This window comes from Pygoscelis adeliae, unplaced genomic scaffold, assembly GCF_000699105.1.
Source record: "Pygoscelis adeliae isolate BGI_AS28 unplaced genomic scaffold, ASM69910v1 Scaffold4, whole genome shotgun sequence".
NCBI lineage: Eukaryota > Metazoa > Chordata > Aves > Sphenisciformes > Spheniscidae > Pygoscelis > Pygoscelis adeliae.
Window position 1 is genome coordinate 18105624 of NW_008824986.1, and position 6154 is coordinate 18111777.

The window sequence follows — 6154 nt, forward strand, 5'->3', positions numbered from 1 at the left end:
CATGCTCTTGCCTGCACCTCTCCTGGAAAAGTTCAGTACATTACTGACCTGGCACGAAACTAAAAACTCGGAGAAAAGCAGGCTGCATCTCAATTAGTGTGGTTATAGGCTTGGTTGCTTAAGTCAAAAGATACTGCAATAGTATCAAATAATACCCATTATAATGGTCACTGACAATAAACATCATCTTGCTCCCACTGACACTGGTCGCTTTTTGTTTTAAGCTCTCTCTGCTGGCAACAGTACAGGGTCGAATGCCATTGAACAGCGTATTTTATCCTCTCACCAAGTTATGTGAATAGGCTTGACCAAGATGAGGACAAACATCCCCATAACTTCAGGGGACCTAATCAGAATCCATCACCTATCCCTGAGTCAACAAAGTACCAAGCTAAGTTCTAAATGCTCCTGCAGCTCTAAAGCTTTGGAAAGACTTTGGATCTGTAACTACACTGAAGAACTGAAACCGTCTCACAAAGGAAGCATAGCATGGGGAATCAAAATCCTCATGGAAAAAAATCCAGCATATGAAACAGCACAATGTATCAATTATACCTTTTCTCCTTTGTAAGTAAAGGATGTAGATAGCACTGCGCTTAAGAAGAGTAAGATGAAATTGCTAAAAAACTTGAAAGAGAAATTAAAAAAACCCAACCAACCAAAACCTCCTATAGATTTTTAGCCAATACACGATGAATAAAAATTAACCCAGAGCCCAAACATGTTGTTGTTACTTCTGGGTGAACAAGAATCATGTAGTTAGGCTTCCAAACCTCCTATGTTTTAGTATACTCTTGGTAACCTGTCATCTTGGTTTCCCCATCACATTAAGATGGATACTACAATATTTTTCATATGAAATTTAGCATTTAAAAAAAATCAACCAGTAGCTCCACATTTTTTCCCTTCAAGTGACTTACAAATAGAAACATTGGTAAAGAGAGTTCTAAGTGACCATCTGATACACTTTTGTTTTATTAATAGCCTCTGCAAAGTGCCAATTGCTGGCCAAGGATCCAAACTGACTTCATATGGAGACAGCTGCAATGACATGCAAGACAATTACTGTAAGAGACATTTCAGTTTCATTTTCAGAGGAAACATCTGTAGAAAGACTTTCAGTTTCTCTAAGCTGTAGGACCTGAGACAACACTCTGATTACCAGGAACAGGATGCTAAACCACATGAAAGCAGTCTCGCTGCTCAAGTAGTGACTAACATGATGTAGCACGGAGCATTTAACAAGTTCGTTCACGCAACAGGATGGGTGGTTGCCATCTCTCACCGCTGTGTGCATATTCCAGAAATTCTCTCACTTTAGGAAAATGTGTCTGAAAGTCTGTCAGTAAAATGAAGGATGGAAAAGTTTGGAACAGCAATGCGCATATTTTGCATTTTATGCAAATTGTACATGTTGTTTATATTGGTAAAGAAAGCACACTGATGCATGTGAATTCCGCAGCTACTATAGCATAGTTAATGTTTTAAAAGGTTCATGTACAGTGTGGTTAGCAAAAATAACCTTATCATAATTCAGCATTAAAAATGTTAACTGTGGGCAACTTCTAGGTTCACAGGATGGAAGCAGAACATGGCATGACAAAGTCAGACTTCAATAGTCCTTGATACTGCTCTGATGCCAGACATTCACAATCTGGTTCTACGTCAGCAGAACTCACTATTTGCCATGGACGCCTCAAATTCTATTTTAAAGAGAGAATTCTTCATTTTCTTATTGGCTTTCATTTGATATTCATCAGTCCTATGTCGCAGCATTTTTTAAGTATTCATTTCTACAACATAAGGTAGCTTTATTATCCCTTGTTCTACGGGAGGGCAAAGAAACAGAGATACAGAGGTCCAAAAGTGTCTGAGTGACTAATTAGGGTTCTGATCTCGTTAACTTCAGGAGAGGCAGCAAATAATCAGAACCCTCTTTATAAATAAGTACCACTGTTTCAAATGGCTTCTTTCTATTTTTGACTGCCCCCAAAAAACTACTCATATGGCCTAAGTAACACTGATCAGGAGCAGTAGCTGTCCCAAGCCAAGATGCTATGATTTTTCAAAACCTAGGAATGTATGACAGTTCCTAAAAGCAATCTAACTGTGCCCCAGTGGCAGCAAAATTACCTCCAGCTGAATCAGAGCTTCTTTGGTCACTTTTCAATTACAAGTCGCATGGGCAATTAGCTCTAAGTTTACACTCTGAGCTTTCTTTTTTCCCATACATAGGTCTACCTCACGCATACGATGCAGATACTAAATCGAGATCTTTATAGTGGTATTCAGTAGCCCTCTTGCAAAGCTCTCTTCCTCTTCTTTCAGCTCACTTTCCTTTAAAATTCAGCAAAGAGAGATACAGGACCTACAAACAGCAGCCTATTTTTAACTACACATCCTTGATTACTGTAAATCCTGTGTTCCGAACAGAGTGTTTAGACCAGGAGTGTGCAGCTCCCGTGTGGGTGGACCACCAAAGACTGCCAGCACTGAGCTGCAGCTGCAGGACACAGCAGAGCGGCTCAGCAGCGCAGTGGCCACCCAGCTCTTTGTGGGCGACTGCTAACCGGCTGCCACAAACCCCAGCCAGTGTGTGGCACGCAGCTGGCAGAAACCCCGTACTGGGGAAAAGGCATACAGTCATCACTGCTGCCAGCTGCATCTAATATCCCCTTCCCTCTCCTTTCATGTACTCACTACAAGTTTCCCTCTCCCTATGCATACAATACCCTTCCTTCTGTCTACCCTCACTATGGCAGGACTTAGGTCTCCTCTTCCCCATAGCAACCCCACAATCCACCACAGCAGTCCGCCTTGTTCCTTACTTCCCAGGTCCCTCCCCACACACAAACACAAAATACCCCCACGCTGTTCCCATATTAACCTCGAGTTCCTGCTTTTCCCAAACTCCCACACTGTCGGCTCACTGCTTCGAGCTCCTCTCCTAATCCTCCCAGGCTCCTCTGCCCACTGCAACGGCCCTTGCTCCCTAGTTTCCAAACTTCCCTCATCTTCTCAACTTTCCTACCATTCTGGAAGTAAAGAGTCTCAGCAACAGACTTCCCGGCACCCCGAGAAGAACCAGCATCTCCAGCTGCCTTCTTCTGAAGTCCCCAGGCCTCCAGCACTGACATGCTCCCTGTCACACATGGCAGAATGCCTCAGACAAAGAAGTCACACCTTGACTTGGCATATTACTCCCAAATGAAGACTCACGTTAAGCTGAAAATACATCTGACAAACTGCATGTTTTGTAGGCCTGATTAAGACCCATCAAACGGACCTGCTGCTTGTGCCAGTAAATGATCACACTGGCAGGTTGTCACTTCCCACGTAAGCCGGCATTTTGTCAGCTCTCACAAGCCGTCAATTGCAGGGGAACGGAAATCCAAGAGCCTCAGACCTTTCTGAAGTGGACGATGTCCTAATGGACGCAAGCTTTTGGTCCGTTCTTCCCAATTCTGACATTTTCTCCTTATCTCCATGCTGCCCCACCCTGGCTCTTATTCCTCATCCAGTTCTGATTCACTTTTCCTCCTCAGTTTTAGTCACCGAGCCTTTTTCACTGATGGGGCATAATTACTGCAATCGTTCAGAGCACACAACATGTTTGAGCTCTTCGTTTCTTTGCTTAGCACCACAATCTGTGTGGGCTACGAGGGCTGTAGAGAGATAAATTATGTTCGGAAATGTGCACACGCTCACCTAACAGACTTCACTTCCACACAAACTTCTGTGTAAACAGGTATTTCAAAAACTTACAATTAGGCCACATATCAGGAGAGTAGAACAGCAAAAATTCAGCCTTAAAACAAGCAGAACTTCCCTATGAAGTTTCAAGCCCGTGCTTTAAAACAAAGAGGCACTTGAACCTCTCAACAGAATAGCTGTATATTTGAATCATGTGCCTGGCCAATCAGCATTTCTTTCTATAACTTGATTTTATAAGTGTCAAACTGATGAAGCTTTCCAAAGTTCAGCCAGAGCCAAACAGCCAGGGCAGAAAAAAAAAAAATCAGCCTACAGAAACAAATTTTGCAGGAGCAACAACACAAAATGCCTTGTAATGAGAAATATTGCATAATTGCATCTATGGATGAAGTCGACAGCTCTGTCCATGGTGACAAATGGTAAAAAAACCCAACAACACAACTTCGCTTAGAGGCACAGGTCAACTGAAAGAAAAAAAACCCCACATCTTCAGCAAAACAACCCTCAAAACTGCAGTATTAATACGATATTTTCTTGATGGTTTGATCCAAATGAACATACCAATGACTTTCAAGCCTGACATACTGCCCTACTAACAGGGCAATGCCTGCCAGGCCGGCAGCCTACCAGAAAAGCCTAAAAAAATTCAGTGTCGCTATTTTGGCCTAGATTTGGATTGCAATTTCTGTCAGGACAGACTGTTTTGTTTGCAGAAGCCAATTTTTTGCTAGCGACTACGTCCCTGTGCTGAGCACATCAATCCATCCATACAGACAAAGTTGAAAAACAGGGACATTAAACCATTTGGATATAATTGTCTTTACGGCATTAGTTGCTGCTGAGCACTCCGATCTCTGACCCTTAGTTGCTTCAGGATTTAACATTAAGTAATGCAGAATATTGCTGATTTGAGCGTACTTATTTAACTCGTACACATTTCAAAAGACTGGACAGTCCCAGCTATCTCCAAAAATAACTTCAGATATATGTTACCATTAGCTCTAACTATAAAAATAATGCAGCAGACTGTAAAAAAGAGACATAATTGTGGACCTACAACAGAGTAAGTTTCCTGCGTTGCTAGTTAAACACGGCTGGTGATACAGACATGTTGTGCAGCACCACTACCACCTCCTGGACAAGAAAAGCACAGCTGCAGGACGTGCCAGTGTCTCTTCCCACTGTAAATTAGTTTGCCTTGAAGACTGGCAGCCCCTTTATGAGCCCCAAGGCATGCCCAGTTACAGTGGTTACTAGAAACCTCAGCTTCCCAACAAGCTGTGCCATTCACTACAGAGTATCATCGCTACCGCTGCACTAACTGCTGCCCCACAGCACCAGCATGGCAAGAAAATCTCTAGGTACACCAATTTTCTCTAGTTGTTCCTCAAGTACAGTCACATCCATCAGACAGCTTCCCACTAGGAATCACATCTGAAAGCCTCAATGCTAATGGCAACAGGGTTTGGCTTAGATAAAAGCTGATCAAGTTGCCTTTTTGTTCTGTTACTAAGTTAGGGAAACAAATTCTATGGCATTTCTGATGAAGAATTGTCTTAAATTTACATGCCTTCATTTGGCAATAAACGACACTAAAATTCTATGTATCATAGGAGATAAAATGTGATAGATAAGTTCCAGAAACATGGTATCAATTACTTCATAATAATGATCTTACTGCAGTGTAACTTTATACGCTGTAAATAATATGGTTCAATTCTATGAATCATAGAATCCTAGAACAGTTTGGGTTGGAAGGGACCTTCAAAGGTCATCTAGTCCAACCCCCTGCAATAAGCAGGGACATCTTCAACTAGATCAGGTTGCTCAGAGCCCCGGCCAACCTGACCTTGAAAGTTTCCAGGAATGGGGCATCCACCACCTCTCTGGGCAACCCGTTACAGTGCTTCACCACACTCAGCGTAAAAAATTCCTTCCTTATATCTAGTCTAAATCTACCCCCCTTTAGTTTAAAGCCGTTCCCCCTTATCCTGTCGCAACAGGCCCTGCTAAAAAGTTTGCCGCCATCTTTCTTGTAAGCCCCCTTTAAGTATTGAAAGGCTGCAATACAGTCTCCCTGAAGATTTCTCCTCCCAAGGCTGAATAACCCCAACTCTCTCAGCCTTTCTTCACAGGAGAGGTGTTCCATCCCCCTGATCATTTTCGTGGCCCTCTTCTGGACCTGCTCCAACAGGTCCGTGTCTTTCTTATGCTGAGGGCTCCAGAGCTGGACGCAGCACTCCAGGTGGGGTCTCACCGGAGCAGAGCAGAGGGGCAGAATCACCTCCCTCGACCTGCTGGCCACGCTTCTTTTGAGGCAGCCCAGGATACGCTTGGCCACCTGGGCTGTGAGCGCACCTTGCTGGCTCATGTCCAGCTTTTCATCCACCAGTACCCCCAAGTCCTTCTCGGCAGGGCTGCTCTCAATCCCTTCATCCCC